Source organism: Lissotriton helveticus, chromosome 7 (assembly GCF_964261635.1).
Source record: "Lissotriton helveticus chromosome 7, aLisHel1.1, whole genome shotgun sequence".
NCBI lineage: Eukaryota > Metazoa > Chordata > Amphibia > Caudata > Salamandridae > Lissotriton > Lissotriton helveticus.
Window position 1 is genome coordinate 1,179,450,912 of NC_136068.1, and position 16,720 is coordinate 1,179,467,631.

General features: G+C 47.5%; 1 protein-coding gene across 4 annotated transcripts in view; it reads right to left on the reverse strand.

Annotated features, from left to right (window-relative positions):
* The window catches only part of HELZ (helicase with zinc finger), a 1,775,655-nt gene that overhangs the window by 677,027 nt on the left and 1,081,908 nt on the right, over nt 1-16,720 (reverse strand). The window lies entirely within an intron of this gene.

Sequence of the window (16,720 nt, forward strand, 5' to 3'; positions counted from 1 at the left end):
TATTCAGGGCCCTTTTCTTGGCCTGTTTGATGACTCTACGTGGATAGTTACGAGCTTCCAGCTTCTCGCTAAGTACGTCTGCTTGCTCCTTATATATTTCGGTAGAGGAACAATTTCTCCTGTACCGCAAAAATTGCCCCACAGGAAGATTGTCTCTTAATGCTCTCGGATGGTATGATTGGTAGGAAAGCAATGAATTCCTGTCTGTGGGCTTTTGGTGTACACTTGTTCGAAACACTCCATTTACGGCTTCAATGTCTAAGTCAAGATAGACCGCTCTCATGTGGTGATAATTCCAGGTAAAGCGTAGACTTGTGTCTTGTGTGTTTAACCAGTTCAAGCACTGGATGAGAGATGTTTCTTCTCCTGACCAAATGAGGAGCACATCATCTATATATCTCCTCCAAAGCCGTATGTGGCTTTTGAAGGGATTGATGTCCGACTCGATGATGTGCTCCTCAAATTGGCCTACATAAATACAGGCCAGGCTGGGAGCCATAGTAGCTCCCATTGATGTGCCCGTCACTTGAAGGAACAAGTCGTTCTTGTAGCTGAAGAAGTTCCTTGTGAGTGCCAATTCCACACATTGTAGTACAAAGGTCTGGAGAGCATCATAAAACCATTCTTGTGTGGCTAATGCTCGCGATGCTGCCACTAATGCGGCATCTTGAGGAATGCATGAGTACAGGGACTCAATGTCAATTGTCACAATATACTCAGTTTCAGGGTCGAATGTCATATTGTCAAGGACATTTAAGATGTCCGTTGTGTCCTTAACGAAGGACTTCTGTGTTACCACTGATTCGCGAAGATAATAATCAGCGAACTGAGATAATGGTTCCAGTATTGACTGAATGCCGGATACAATGGGCCTGCCCGGCGGAGGCCGGGCCGGCTTATGTATCTTTGGGAGAATGTAGAAGGCCGGAGTCCTCGGGTTGGTATTGATAAGGAACTCCGCCTCGTTTGCACTTATCCACTTCCTCTCTTTCGCATTCCCAACCAATTCTGTTATTATTTTCATCAATTCTGGAGTAGGGTCTTTTCTTAAAGGTTGATAGTTGGCTCTTACATTCAATAACCGGAGTACTTCAGCCTCGTAATCACAAGTATTTAATATAACAACTGCACCGCCTTTATCCGCGCTTTTAATTGTTATATTGCTATTATTCTGAAGGGTTTTCACAGCATCCCAATCTCCTTTAGCCATGTTTTTAAAACCATTACCTTTATTGTTACTTTCTATTTTACTAATTTCTTCTAGAACTTTAGCTTCAAAAACTGCCACTTCAGGGCCCAACGCTCCCATTGGGGGACAGAAATTGGACGGTTTCCTCAAATTAGTATTGAACCCTCTGTTTTCTTCAGACGGTTGTTTAGCGAAAAATTTCTTCAACTTTATTTTTCTCATAGTCTCGTGGAACTCAGTGCGACATTTAAAAGCATCATGCGAAGGAGTAGGGACAAAGCCCAACCCCTTATTTAGTACCCTTTCTTCTTCCAATGTTAGCTGATGGTCCGATAAATTAACCACGATGCTTTTCAGACTGGTCTCCTTCCCCTGCTCCGTGTTTGTCGTGGGGAGAACGTTTGCCATTGTTGTGGAGGTCGATTGCCACGTCCCCTTCCTCTGTTTTGTTGTCCGGGACCCTTGTTGGTTCCTTGTCCCTGTTCTAAAAAATTCCGCAGTAGTGTACTCAGGTCAGGGTTGGAAACTTCTGGTTGGTTAAATCTCATCCTATTAGTACTTGGTCCCGGTTCTGGTTCTTCTTCACTGGACGTGTTATCAAATGACCAGTTTGATGGTGTTCGTCGTTGTTGTTGAAATCTGGCACCTCTACCTCTTCTCCCACCTCCAAATTGTTGTTGTTGTTGTTGTTCTTGGGCAGGTTGGTAGTGTGAGTCGTTAATATAAGGGAAAGCCCACTCATGTGTGTAGCGCTGTAAATTGCGCTGTAGCCCCCTGATTTTCTGCGTTACCATATACTGCTTGTATTCATCTAAGTCTTGTTTGATTTTTTGCAGATGTTCTTTTGCATCAGTAAAGCTACTGTCTCGACTAATGGTCTCCTCAAGATCCACGATTTCTTTTAACACCTCTTCACTCAGTCTCTGTGCTGTGCTAATTATAAGGATCAACCAGTCTCTGGTACACTTATTTGCAAGCCTGTCTCCCACTGAGCCCCGGACCAGATGTTACTTTTTGACTCCCTGGGAGCTATATTGGAGTGCCGGGTGGCTGAGGCCAAGGCTGTGGTGCGATGTAGGGGGTGGCAGCTGTGCAAAGCCTTGCAGTGCTGATACTTACTCGCACCATCTCTTGGGCTCTCAGTTGGCTGCTGACCTCCGTGGGGCCACTGGATTGGGGTGATGAGTCACGCCCCCCACCAATTAATTTCCTTTGCTGGAGAGATCCAGCGAGGCACGATTCCTCTGAACTGTGGGGCAGGCATTGACCACCTTGAACCCCCTGTTGTGCTCTGGCCTCCGACGACTGGAGAGCCCTCCTCTACAGGGGCATGTGGATTGGGTTGGCACCTCCTAGAGTATCTACCCCATGGCAAGTCAGTCCTACGAGGCACGTGGCTTCAAGAATGGGGTCCAAGTGTGCACTGTGCGCCCCTCCCTCGCATTGTGAATACAGCCAGGATGGCTGTGGAACATTTCTCTGTGGGCTGTTTCTGCTGCTTCACCTGTTTTGCTGTAGGGCATTGAGGAGGGGGAAGGGGGGCTCCTTCCGCCTCTCACCTCATCTTCACTGTTCTCCTTGGGGATTGACCATGGCTGCCATGTGGCCCTCCAGGTGAGCTGTTTTTTTGTCATAAGGTTTGGGGGCCGGAGATCACGGGCCAACCAGGATTGGACTTAGGTGGTAATTCCTGTGATGATCTAGGGTCTCTTGCTGTGGACGGCAGGGGGGATGTGGGGGGCCTGGCTTCCAGGGCGGGGGACAAACCCCTTATGCAAACATTTCAGGGCCCATTCCCCCCTTCTTATTCACCCCCTAGTGAAAGAACTTGGCGCTTTGTCTGCCACTCATCTGCATGGACACGGTCTCTTAGGGACTTTCGCTCTGGTCATTGTGCTCTGATAGGCGTACCGGCCTCACCATTGGGTAGAGGGCCCCACCCTGCACAGGCGCAATCAAAAATGGATACATTTATATCCCGCTGCTTAAAAATTGGACAGTGCAGATGCTCCTCCCTCTTCGTTGGTAGGCCAGTCCAACTCTAAGGCGATCCTTCTTGCCATGCAGGCCTCCCGAACAGCCAAGGGGATCAGGGTTAGGGAGGTCGGTGTGGATTTAACACTTGTATGCCAAGATCTAAGCAATATCGCAGAACGAGTCGCTAGTACTGAGGGACTTATTTGTAGAGAGACCTCCAACTACTCCAGCCTGGGAAAAGCCTCACCCCCTCTTCTTCACTTAATGCACAAGGAGGCAAAAATCTTACGCCATCTCAACAAAGGAGAGTTCATGAACTTCCTCGATTTGGAAGCATAAAAAATTCCTCAGGCTCACGGTAGCTGGTACCCACTACCAATTCAAGGTCCTTCTCTTCAGTCTCAAATCGGCGCCCAGAATATTTACAAAGTACCTTGCGACGGTTGCCGCAGTCCTACGTTCTCAAAGTCACCAAGTATTCCCATACTTGGACAACTGGTTGCTGAAGGCACCAACAGCAAGGCAAGCGATCAGAACCACAAACAATTGCCTTCAACTGTTCAGCAAGCTGGGGTTGACAGTGAACATTGCAAAGTCTTCATTTATTGCCAGTCAAATAAAACCATTTCTGGGAGCCAGATTGGACACAGTCATTTTTATCGGAAGAATGCCATATCCATCTACGACGATTGGCTATGGCCATTTCAAAAAGAAAGTCTGTTTTAGTAAGGAAATAAAAGTTGCTCCTAGTAATGTGCTCATCAGCAAAAGACCTAATGCTCTTGGCCAGACTCAAGATGAGACCTCTCCAGGAGAAACTGAAAAAAAACAAAAGTTACTTACCTGTAAACTGTGGTTCTCCAGTATTGGTGTCTTTCATAGATTCACATGCTTGAATAATTCCCCGTCGTCGAAGTGGGAGTTCCACGGTACATAAAATAGTAGTAAGAAACATATATACAATATATATATACAATATATATATATATATATATATATATATATATCTCCAGCCACTTGCAGAACCAAATTTAGGAAGAGCCATCCGGAAACAAATTGCTTGCAGAAGTATTTTATTCAAGTGACAAGATGGCTTCTAATTCTGGATGTTTTTACCTGTTCGAAATTTCTGTGCTGGCACGCTGTCATCTTGAATAAAATACTGCTGCAAGCAATTTGTTTCCGGATGGCTCTTCCTAAATTTGGTTCTGCAAGTGGCTGGAGATATATATATATTTATATATATATATATATATACACACCTAAATATAGATATCAAATAATATACATATTAAAAAGTAACATTTTGAAGTACCATAGAACACCATTGGCCCATAGAAAGCATTGAGGGAGAGCCACTTTAGTAACATATCCAAGTCATTATAATAGTCCACATTCCAGCCAATCAGGCTGTAGCACCCTCTAGAACCTTCTCCTCAGAAGCTCAAGCCCTCAGATTTTCGTAGCACAAGAGTGACCAAGAGTGCATGAGGAGAAGAGAGCCTCTGAGGGGAGGAAGGGTGGGTCGCATGTGAATCTGTGAAAGACACCAATACTGGAGAACCACAGTTTACAGGTAAGTAACTATTGTTCTTCTCCAGAATTAGGGTGTCTTTCATAGATTCACATGCTTGAATAAGAATAGAAAGCAGTAAGCCAACATAAAGAGAGTCATAAAAGGCAATAAATAAAATGCAATCATATAAATACACATATTAACATTGCATATTTGCACAAGAAAACCTTTTATGACAGGAGGCGGGAAGCAACAAAGGCTCACCCCTTTTTGAAGAGATTTCGTAGCACCGCTTGACCCACAGCAGTGTCCGCAGCGTTAGCTGTCTCGAGACAGTAGTGCCTCGTAAACGTGTGCCTGCTGGACCACGATGCCGCCCGTCAGATCTGATGTAGAGGCACTCCAGCAAACAGGGCGGTAGAGGATGCAACTGCTCTCGTCGAGTTTGCTCGCACCGGAGCAGAGAGAGGCTTGCCAGCTCGTTGATGGCAGAAGGAGATGGCAGAAGAAATCCAACGAGTGATGGTCTGTTTAGTGACCGGATGCCCCTTGCTCATCCGCCCATAGGCCACAAAGAGTAGGTCAGACCTTCGAAAGACAGCAGTGCGTTGGATGTAGAACTTGAGGCAGAGCTTCAGGTCAAGGGAATGAAGAGTACGCTCAGCGGGAGACTGAGGGTTAGGGAAAAAAGTCTTGAGAATGACAGGTTTGTTAAGGTGGAAGTCAGATGGAACCTTTGGTATAAACTTAGGGTTTGTACGAAGTACAACAGCATCCCTTGAGAATTGAAGAAAAGGTGGCTGAATGTTTAAAGCTTGGATGTCGCTCACTCGCCTGGAGGATGTAAGTGCGAGGAGGAGGTAAACTTTCCAAGTAAGGAATTTCAAATCCGCTGAGTGAATTGGTTCGAATGGAGGCTTGAGAAGCTGGACTAAGACAATATTCAGACGCCAAGCAGGTGGAGGACGCCGGATAGGTGGAAACATCCAGAACAGACCTTTAAAGAACTGGCGAATGATCCGAGAGGAGTACAGAGATGTGGAACCATCGTGGCGAAAGCGGGAAAGTGCGGCCAGGAAAACTTTTAGAGTGGAATGTGAAAGTCCTGACTTCGCCAAAAGGAGGAAAGGAAGAAAGGCAGTATTTGCTCTGGGGCAACAAGCATAGGATCAATGTTTTCCGAGTGGCACCAAACACAAAACCGTTTCCATTTCAATTTATAGGTTTTAATTGTGGAAGGAGCATGTGCATGAGCAAGGACCTCTCTACAATCAGGAGCAATATTTAGATGGGCGAACTCATAATGCTCAGGTTCCAAGCGTGAAGCTGGAGAGATGCCAGGTCTGGATGGCAGATCTGTCCGTGGTTCATGGTGAGAAGGTGAGGCAGGGGGAGAAGAGGGATCGGATCGCACTGGGAAAGAAGAAGAAGATCCGTGAACCATGGTCGACGAGGCTACCTGGGCGCAATCAACAGGATGCTCTCATTCTGTGTAGGAGATGAGGAACAAGAGGGATCGGCAGAAAAGCGTAGGTGAATTCTTTCGACCAGTTGATCGAAAATGCATTCCCACTCGATCCTCTGTGGGGATGCCAACTTGCGTTGCGTAGGCATTTGCGATTGAGTGGTGCCGCAAATAGATGCAGGTCCGGTTGGCCCCACATGCGAAATACATAGTCCAGAGTAGGCTGATGGAGTTCCCACTCGTGGTTGACCGTGGCAGATCTGCTGAGAGAGTCTGCAAGGGCATTGGCTTTGCCCGGTTCGTGAACTGCAGTCAAACGGACGCGAAGCTGTATCGCCCATTCCCAGATCTGCTGTGCAGGTCTGGAGAGCAGAAGAGATTTCGTACCCCCTTGCTTGTTGAGGTAGTGCATACTGGTGGTGTTGTCCGTTCGCACCAACAGAGACTCTCCTTCCATCAGCAGACGGAAGGACTTCAGGGCGAGAAAGATGGCCAAGAGCTCCAGGCGATTGATGTGCCACCAGCGTTGGTCCGCAGTCCATTTGACGTTGACTGACAACCCTTCGAGGTGTGCGCCCCAACCCTCTAAGGAAGCGTCTGTTGTAAGGGTAAGCATGGGGGCGGTCTCTTGAAACATGCACCCTGTTGCGATGTTGGGAGGGTGAGCCCACCATTTCAACGCTCCCTGAAGTCGAAGTGTCAGCGAGACCTTGTCGTTGAACGTGCCTGAGACTTGCCGCCAATGTTTGTCCAATTCTTCTTGAATTACTCTCATGTGTAATCTGCAGTTGGGGATCAATGGTATGCAGGACGACCTCATGCCCAGAAAGGATTTCAATATGCGGACAGAAACAGACTTTTTTGAGCGTAGAAGAGCCACCATTTTGGAAATGCGAGCTTGGCGCCCCAGGGAAACAAACACCTTTGCTAGGTTCGTGTCTATTAATGCTCCCAGAAAAACTCTTTTCTGTGCCGGAAGGACATGCGATTTCTCGTAGTTGATGGAAAGACCCAAGTTCTTGAAGAAAGACAGGCACGTCTGAGTGTGTTGTTGTGCTTCAAGAAAGGTTGGAGCCTTTATCAGGCATTCGTCTAAGTAGGGGTAAATTTGTATCCCCTGTAGGTGTAAATAAGCCGCTACCGGAGCCATGATCTTTGTGAAGACCCTCGGAGCGGAACGAAGACCGAAAGGCAGAACCTTGAATTGGAAGTGTTTCGTCCCTACTTTGAAACGCAGGTACTTTCTGTGTCCGTGGTGGATTGGCACATGAAAATACGCGTCTTGGAGGTCGATTGTGGAGAGGAACTCCTCGGGGTTTAGGAACTGTAAGATTTCCAGCAAAGTCAGCATTCAAAATGTTTGGGACTTGATGTACTTGTTGAGGGCTCGGAGATCTAATAATCGGGCGCCACTCCCCCGATTTCTTTTTGATGAGAAAATAAAATCGGGAGTAAAAGCCCGTCCCTTGTTGTAATCAAGGAACCACTTCGACTGCTCCTTTTTGAATCATGACTGCAACTTGTGCAAACAGTTCCTTCAAGTGTGCTGGAGGGAGACCAGTTGGTGGGCGGTTGGGAGGAAACTTGAGAAATTCTAGGGCGTGGCCTTTTGAAATCACGTCCAAGACCCAACGATCTAAAGTGATTAGTGACCAATTGTAAAAGTTTCGGGAGATTCGACCTCCAATCTGCAGAGCAGGAAAAGACTTGGTGTTTAGAAAGTCATTGTTTTTTGGAAGAGTTTCCCCCGCTATAGGAGGATTTTCTCCTGTATGGTCTGGAATTGCTCTGTCTAGACTGAGGCTGGTTGGAGTAATGCGGTCTGTTGTCACCGTAGGAGCGGTACTGGGAGGTGCCTCGAAAATTGGAGGATGTGCCCCTGCCACGTGCTCCACGAAATGGTCGCTTCCGGTGTTGGAGAGATTAAGCATGGGCGGAAAAGCCATTCCGCTCGTGGATTTTGCGGATTATCGGTAAATTCGCAATCCACGAGATTCGCGAATTTCCCGCAAAATCCGCGAGCGGAACGGATTGGGTCAAAAGTTCAAGCTGACTTTTGTAACTCTTTTAGAATGGCGCCGGCAAGCTGCCAGAGCCATTCAAAATAGTTACAAAAGTCAGCTTCAACAGGAAGCTCTAAAAGTGGGACAGAGGGCAGAAGGGGACAAAAAATTAGTGGGGCAGAGGGCAGAAGGGCACTGAAACGAGTGGTACAGAGGGCAGAAGGGCATAAAAAATGAGGGTGGCAGTGATTAACCCAGTAAAAAAAAAAAACAGCGAACACGTAAAGCGCCCCGCGAACACCCGCCAACACGCAAAGCGCCCCGCGAACACGCAAAAAGTAAAAAATCCGCAAATTCGCACAAATTCGCGGATTGCGAATTCGCAAATCCGCAAATTCGTGGATTGCGAATTCGCAAAATTCCCATGCTTAGGAGAGATCCTAGGGCGCGAGCAGTGTCCGTATCCTTTTTGATGGACTCCAAGGCGTCGTCCACATGCTTGCCGAAGAGAGACTCTCCATCGAAGGGCAAGTTGAGTATTTTTTCTTGCACCTCCGGCCGAAAGGACGTAGCCTTAAGCCAGCCCTGCCTTCTTAAGACTGCAGCGCCTGCCAGTTGTCTGAAGCCTGTCGAGGAAATATCGATTGCGCAGTCTATAATTTCCGATGAAATTCTTTCACCCTCTTGCACGATCTTTTGTGCCTCTGCCCTGGAGGAGTCAGGAATCAGGTCGACCAAAGCAGCGATTTCCGACCACATTTGTCGGTCGTAACGGCCGAGGATGGCTAAAGAATTTGCCGCCCTTACAGTTGTCGCAGCCATCGTGGAAAACATTTTGCCGATGGTGTCTAGGCGTCAACCTTCCTGGTCCGGCGGTGATGTTAAAGGAGAAGCCGAATACCGTGATCTCTTTTGGGCAGCCTGCGTAATGACAGAGTCAGGCTTTGGTTGAGAAACAAGGCAGGCAGGTGAATCTTCAGGCGCCTTATACTTCTAGTCAATGCGTGGGAGTACGGCCGGAACTGAATTAGGCCTTTCCATGAGTTTGAGACCTTCCGTCCAAATAAAATCTATGATTGGAATGGTATGCACTTGTTTCAGAGGCTGATCCTTAAAATCATAAAGAAAACAGTCCTCTTGCCTGATGACTAGAGGCAAGTGGAAACGCTTGGCTGCTCTCGCCATCAAAAGGTGAAAACCCCCAATATCTACTGGAGGAGATGCCAGAGGAGTAGACTGAGTCTGAGCCTGGTAATTGTCCCAATCCGCAAGGGCAGCATCATCATCCTGGTCTGTATCGTTATGATGGTCAGCATCATCAATATCAGGGTACTGTGGAACTGGTGACCGTGCCGGTGCGACCTGAACGGACGCCTGTATTGAAGGAGGCGGTGGAGAGGCCTACGAAGAAGGTGGGAAACGACGTTTATAATCATCCAGCATGTGCTGAAGATTGGAGAACAAAGACAGCGGTAACTGCGCCATAGGAACATCATGGCCATCATCACGTGTGTCATCTGGAACTGAGACGTGCGACTCCCGGTCATCATGGTCGTCATAGTCTTGGCATTTGATATGTAGCTCCGACGGGCTATTGGCAGCACGAAAGGTGTCATCTGCATATGAGTCATCGGAATCGCCCTCGTCTTCAGATGCTAATAGTTGAGCCAATGGACCTGAGCGAGGTTGTAAAGGGCTCAAAACCAGTGGAGCGGGACGCTTAACAGTAGTAGCCGTCACCACCGTGAAGGCGGTTGCAGTTGCCAGAGAATATTGAGCAGTCGACGAGCTCGTCGTCGAAATCGTCATCGAGGGCTTCGTCAAAGATGTTCCTGGCGCAGACGAAGATGCTGTGGTTGCCATCAATGAAGCAGAGGTCTTCGTCGACGAGGACACTGGCGCCGACGAAGACGGGCTTATCGTCGACGAAGCTGTCCTCAACGGGGTACTGGCCGTCAACGAGACCGCCGTCCACGGAAGAGGTTGCATCGACGAGACGGGACGCGTCGACAAAGTCTTCGTTGACTAATGACGCTTAGGAAGGCTCGTAGACGAGACAGATTTCTTCGCCGTCGACTAGATCTTAACAATGGACGAGATAGGCCGGACCTCCTGGGCCATCGTCGACGAAGTAGTCATCGTCGTCGACTGAGTGCTGGTTCTCGTTGAGGTTGGTTTAACGTCAATGGATTTCGTCGTCACGTCGACGAGATGGCACTCGTTTTAGAGGACCAGGGCACAGCTTGGATCTGCGACGCCAGAGAACTAGGTCCCGCAGGTGTAGAGGCAGTCAGATCCCGTGGGGAGACAGACTTCGGAGCGTCTACAAGCTTCTTCTTTTTAAGAAAAGGAGAAGAAATCTCAGTCTCAGACCCACGCTTCAGAGAGGTCTTAGATTGGCGAGAAGCCTCACTCTCTATATCAGACACAGGGTTGTCTGAGGTATTCAACCTCTGTAGCCACAGAATGAGACGGGCCTCTCTATCTTTTAGGGTCTGTGATGAAAATGTCTGACACATTTTGCAACTCCTCACCTCATGGTCTGGGTACAAGCAGTAGATGCATTTTTTATGAGGGTCCTCAGAGAAAAGATTATGTTTTCCACAGGCAGAACAGGGCCTGAATAAAGACTTTTTTGTAGAAGACATGTTCTTGAAGATCTGAAGGTTTGAAGTTGAAGAAAACTGAGCAGAGCTCAGGGAGACTCCCTTCACACGACACGCGGTAGAAAATCTGAGGGCTTGAGCTGCTGAGGAGAAGGTTCTGGAGGGTGCTACAGCCTGATTGGCTGGAATGTGGACTATTATAATGACTTGGATATGTTACTAAAGTGAGCTCTCCCTCAATGCTTTCTATGGGCCAATGCTGTTCTATGATACTTCAAAATTTAGCTTTTTAATATGTATATTATTTGATATCTCTATTTAGGTATATCTATATATTTCTATATATATCTATATCTATATATATCTATATCTATATCTATATCTTATGTATATATATATATTTTATGTATATATGTTTCTTACTACTATTTTATGTACCGTGGGACTCCCACTTCGACGACGGGGAATTATTCAAGCATGTGAATCTATGAAAGACACCCTAATACTGGAGAAACAATGGCTACAAAAATCAGGATCCTTCGAAGACATCATTCGAGTTACCCCGGCCCTGAATACAGCAATGCAATCGTGGTACCACACCTCAAACCTTTCGAAAGGGCTCAATGTCCTGCAAGAGGTAATAGACTTCATCCTGACAATGCATGTCTCTATGGAAGGCTGGGGAGGTCACTTGCAGGGCATTCAAATTCAAGGCATATGGTCCAATTTCCTAAAGCTAAGCCACATCAACAGCCTGGAGTCGAAGATTGTATTCCTCTTTTTACAAGCCTTTCCACCAAGGATAGCAGGTGCTTCCATATTGGTACGTACAGACAATACGACCAGTATGTTCCACATAAACAAACAAGGAGGTACCAGATCCCTCACGCTTTCACAGGAAGCACAAGAGCTATGGAACTGGACAACAGAGCATGGACTCTCTCTCAGGGCTGAGCATGCTTCAGGCTTGCACAACACACTAGCGGATCCTCTCAGCAGAGCTTCAGACAATTGCCACAAGTGGGAACCGGGCAATACCAACTGAACAGTGTGTTTGCACTATGGGGGAAACCAAAGCTGGACATGTTTGCTACAAACATCAACATTAAATGCCGGTTCTATGCCAGCAGGATCCCTTTCCAGGGGAATGCCCTTTCAATGCCATGGTCAGGGATATATGCCTTCCCGCCCCCATCCCATGAATCCCCAGGGTGTTGACCAAGATGAAGCAGGAGAATTGTCTTTTCATACTGATTGAGCCCAGGAAGCTCTGGCAACACTGGTTCTCAGAACTCTTCATCTCTCGGAAACCAGACCCATACATCTACAGCTGTTCCCTTCACCCCCGATCAGGGAAAACAGTCAGGTGTGCCATCCGAAACCAGAGTCGCTGCACTTGCATGCTTGGCTCCCGAGTTCTTGAAGTTTAGAGATATGAACATTTCGCAGGAGTATAGAAATATCCTCTCGAAATCTAGAGTGAAGTGCACCAACAAGACAGTTAAACTAAAATGGAAAATTTTCTATTTTTGGTGCCAATGGAAAGATCTGTATCCATTTCAAGCATCCCGCAAAAGATTCTATGAATACCTCCTTTTCTTGGAAAAATCTGGTTTAGCTTTTGCCTCAGTTAAAGTGCATCTAGCTTCCATCTCTCATAGTAGAAGAGTTTCCAGCACCCTTTCTCTTTGTGCCTCAAGCCTGATCAAACAAATCATGAAGGGGCTTTTCTGCACTTTTCCACTGGTACGAGCACCTCCCCTGGAATGGAATCTCATTGTGGTCATAGCACAACTCATGAAACGACCGTTTGAAACAATTCATAAAGCAGAGTTGAAATTTCTGACTTGGAGTCGCTATTTTTCTGGCCCTTACCTCAGTCAGAAGGGCGAGTGAAATTCAAGTGCTGTGTTTTAAGAACTAATCGCATGTTTATTCCTAAAGTGCAGTCTCAATTCCACCTTAACGAGTCGGTCATACTCCGGTCTTTTTTCCGGCAGCCGTCGATGCCTGCAGAACAAACATTACAAACGCTTGACGTGAAATGTTGCCTTAAGTTCTACCTTCGGAGAACAAAGGACATTCGAAAGACTGATCAATTATTAGGGGCCTACAGCCAAGGCAGAGTAGGAACTGAGATAATGAAACCCACCATCTTAAGGTGGCTATCGGTGGTGAAACAGTTATGCCATGTCAAAGCTAACAGCCCTTTAGAAAGAACAACTAAAGTTCACTACACCAAAGCAGTCACCACATCAGCTGCCCTCTTCCCAGTAGTGACTCAGGCAAACATTTGTTGTGCTGCAACCTGAAGGAAGGCTCATACCTTCACACAGGCACTACTGCTTGGAGTCCGCACCAGATGCAGCGGTGGGTCAGGTAGCGCTCAGTCACCTCCTCCGTTAAGGTAAGCCTTTTTCTAGCTATTAAGAGTCTTTTTGTACTCTTGGAATGTCATGTGCTTACATGTTCATAATTATGTAGAATGTGACTATGTGAGGAGTATTATAAATTACACTGCTTTTTCTGGTCTCTTTTTGCTACTCTGTACATGAAAAGGCGAGTATGTGAGATATTATTTGGGTTTTTCTCTTGCAAGTGCATGCTGGATATTTGTTCTCTTTCATCCCTTTTATTCATTAAAAATAAATGGAAAATAAAGCCATACAGGCACATTTGTAATTGATTCTATTGTGTTATTTCAACCATGGTGAGTTCAGTATCTATATAGAGGTATCCCACCATCCGCAAAAGACAAGACACTTTTGGATGTTACAGCTTGCTATTCTGATTTAGGCATGAGAATCCATGAAAGATACTCCAATACTGGATAATAAAATAAGTTACTCACCTGTAACTACGGTTATCCTGTATTGGTATCTTTCATAGAGTCACATGCACCGGCCCTCCTCCCCGTGCAGGCTGTTTCTTTATTGTGTAATAAGATACTCACTTCTCACTTGTGCTGGGAAAATCTGAGGGGAAACTGCCTCTGCTCTCTCCTAGCAGGCACAGTGTCCCCTCAGATTTTCCCAACACAAGTGAGAAGTGAGTATCTTATTACACAATAGGACACTTCCTAGAGGGTGCTAGCATCTGATTGGCTGCATTCAACATTTGTTACATTTTAAAAATAAGAAAAGGAACTAGATAGGCTATTTATTTATAAGGATTATTTCTCGCCTGGACTATGCTAGTTCACTCCTTTTAGGAGTGAACCAAGCTGAGATTCTCCGTTTACAGCGAGTCCAGAATGCTGCGGCTAGGGCGGTGGTCGGCTTGCCTCGGGCTTGCCCTACCTCCAACACTCTGCGGTCCCTACATTGGCTCCCGATGAATAAGCGAATCCAATTTAAAGCCCTCAGCATGGTTTTTAAAATTCTTCGTGAGTCGGCACCTTTGCTACTTAATAATTTGATTTCTCCTTATGTGCCAACTCGCTCACTTCGCTCCCTTGGACAATCCTTGGTGGTTGTGCCTCGGTTCAGACTCAGCCGGATGGGAGGACGCTCCTTCCGAGTGAAAGCTGCAGTTCTCTGGAATGCGCTCCCCCTGGAAATCCGTCTTCTGGATGATCTAATATCTTTCCGTAGGGCCTTGAAAACTTTTCTGTTTTAAACTCCCCCTGTTTTAAGTGCTCTGTTTTTGGTGCTGGTTTTAGTGTTGTGTTGTGTCTGCCTTTCCCTTGCGCCAGGACGCTCCTTTGCTGGAGCATCTGTGCGCATTAAAAATGTTACATAACATAACATAACATAACATTTAAAACATGGCTTAGGGCCATTATAGTTTATGGCAATGGTTGGACTATGAGAGCAACTCCGTATAAACCATCCTCATCCTCTTCATCCGACTCCTGAAGGTTAAAAAGGTGCGAGGGAGGTAACAGGCATATCTTGCTAAACGTCGACAGCTCGGGATGTGAAAATGTACTTGACACCTTTATCATAGTCGATGGTGGTGTCAACGGTATCAATCATCGATGATGGAATGCCATTCTTTGGTGCTGTTGCAGCCATGTGGCAGTCGGCGGTGTTGTCATGAGAGTTGTTGACGGTATGGTCCTCGATACACAAGTTACTTACCTTCGGTAACGATATATCTGTAAGTAACATTAATACTAATAGATTCCTTACCTTAGAATTACCCCCAGGTGTCAGCCTGTATCCGGAATGTTTTTCGTCAGCAGTACCCCTGCGCGTCGGTAGGCATCGTTGTGCGGCTCCGCGTGCATCGTTGGTGCCGGGATGATGTCGCCGGAGCTACTTCGACATGCCCACGCGCGCTGACGTCAGTTCTGTACACGACTTTCCGCACCAGGAACGCAGAGCCATGCAAGAAACTGACCACTGGTGCCATGACACTAGGGCCCTGAAAGGGATGACCTTAACCCTTAGAAATCAGTTCTCAAAATGGGAAGGACGCGTGGGGCGGTAAGGAATCTATCACTACTAATGTTTCTTACAGATATATTGTTATCGAAGGTAAGTAACTTGTGCATCTGAAAGAAACAGTAGTGATAGATTCATTACCTTAGAATAGATACCCAAGCAATACCAAATCCGGTGGCGGGTCTGCGAACCAAGATCACACCAGGAAGCCACGAAGAAAAGAACGGTAAAAAAGCTGTCTCTCCGGACTCAGCCTGAGTATCCCGAACTCGCTGTTAGGGAGGATAAACCAGAAACTGCGTCGAATCCAGGACTGCTCCGATGAAGGGGAGCTTCTGAGAGGGACTCAGGTGCCACTTCGGCAAGTGGATGGAGAACCTCAGCAGGTGCAGAAGGGCGGCCATAATCTGAAGGTGGCTGACGACTGCCTGGGGAGAACACGCCTTCAACAACCAGTGGTTGAGGTAGGGGGAAGGCTGACACCCCTGACCTGCGCAGATGAGCTGCGACCACCGCCATCACTTTCGTGAACACCCGAGGGGCACTGGTAAGGCCAAGGGGGAGCACGGTAAACTGAAAGTGCTCATGGCCTACCGTGAACCGCAGGTAAGGCCGGTGGGCCGGCAGGACAGGGATATGAAAATATGCATCTTGCAAGTCCAATGCTACCATCCAATCGCCAGGGTCGAGGGCAGCCAAGACCTGAGCCAGAGTCAGCATCTTGAATTTCTCCTTCCGGAGGAAGCGATATACTTTCTGAAGGTTTAAGAAGGGGCGCAGGCCCCCTCTGTGTTTCTTGGAGACCAGAAAGTAGTGGGAATAACAACCACTCCCTACTTCCGACCCAGGAACGCACTTGATGGCCCCCTTGGCCAAGAGGGCTGCGACTTCCCGCTGGAGAAGCACCAAGTGATCCCCCGACATGCGGTGGCACTGAGGGGGCATGGCTGGAGGGAAGGACTGAAAGGGAAGGGAATAACCCCCCCTGATGATCTGCAACACCCACTTGTCCAATATAATGTCCGATGCTCCACAAAGCTTGGATTAGCAAGGTTTGGAAGTAGAAGCAGCGGGGCGGAGGTGGACTGACCCCCACCCTGATTCCTAGACCTACCCCTGCAGAAGCCGCATCCGAGGCCACGCTGAGGCTGGTTCTGCGCAGGCTTGCTGAAGGAACGTGTCTAAGCGTCCCTGCCGTGTACGCGAAATGAACGAAAACCAGGAGTGGCCGGGATCTTAGTAGCCAGATCCAAGTACTTGCCCGTGGCCCACGAGTCCTTAAAGCGCTTTAGTGCACTGTCGGCCTTATCGCCAAACAGGCGAGTACCATCAAAGGGCATGTCAATGAGCGAAATCTGGACATCAGGCGAGAACCCAGTAGAACGCAACCAGGCATGGCGACGCAGCGCCACAGTAGTAGAAATCGCCCTGACCAACGAATCAGCGGTGTCCAACCCACACCGAATGGCGAACTTAGCCACATTCTTAACCTCAGCAATCGCTTGAGAAAGAACAGCCTGAACCTCCTCAGGACCCTGAGGCAAGACCAGAGCCACGGTATCCCACACCGCATGGT